The following is an 855-nucleotide window of genomic DNA, read 5'->3' as shown; positions in this document are numbered from 1 at the left end:
AACTGTAGCAACACCTCCTTGCCCCTGTACTCAAATCCCCTCGCTATGAAGGCCAACATGCCATTTGCTTTCTTAACCGCCTGCTGTACCTGCATGCCAACCTTCAATGACTGATGTACCATGACACCCAGGTCTCTTTGCACCTCCCCTTTTCCTAATCTGTCACCATTCAGATAATAGTCTGTTAGTACCAAACGCTTACATACATCATACAGCACAATCAATTTGCTTCATTATATCAATTTTCTCGCTTTTACAAAGGCATTTTCTTGGCCTTTGCCCGAAACCCATGTGCCCTCTTTTTGTATTAAGACATGTAGTGGTTCTAGCAGGGTGCTGAGACCCGGTAAGAAGATACCAAAGTAGTTCAAGTGTCCCAGAAACGACCGCAGCTCCGTCACGTTCTGTGGCCTCGGTGCGTTCTCAATAGCCTCCATTTTTGTGTTGGTGGGCCTGATGCCATCCGCCGCAATCCTCCTTCATAGGAACTCCACTTCAGGCACCAGGAAAATGCACTTCGAGCGTTTTAACCTGAGCCCCATGTGGTTGAATCGACTAAGAACCTCCTTCTGGTTCTGCAGGTACTCGACTGCGTTCCGACCTGTGACCAAAATGTCGTCCTGGAAGACCACGGTGTGCGGGACCGACTTCATTAAACTTTCCATGTTTCTCTGGAATATCACCGCCGCTGATCAGATTCCAAACAAAAAGACCTTTGTGCGTGCTGATGCAGGTGAGGGCCTTCGATGATTCCTCCAGTTCCTGCGTCATGTAGGCTGAAATCAGATCCAGCTTCATGAACGTCTTTCCACCCACCAGCATTGCAAAGAGGTCGTCGGCTTTTGGTAGTGGGTA

This window comes from Pristiophorus japonicus, chromosome 11, assembly GCF_044704955.1.
Source record: "Pristiophorus japonicus isolate sPriJap1 chromosome 11, sPriJap1.hap1, whole genome shotgun sequence".
Lineage (NCBI taxonomy): Eukaryota > Metazoa > Chordata > Chondrichthyes > Pristiophoridae > Pristiophorus > Pristiophorus japonicus.
Note: the sequence above shows the minus strand (reverse complement) of the source record.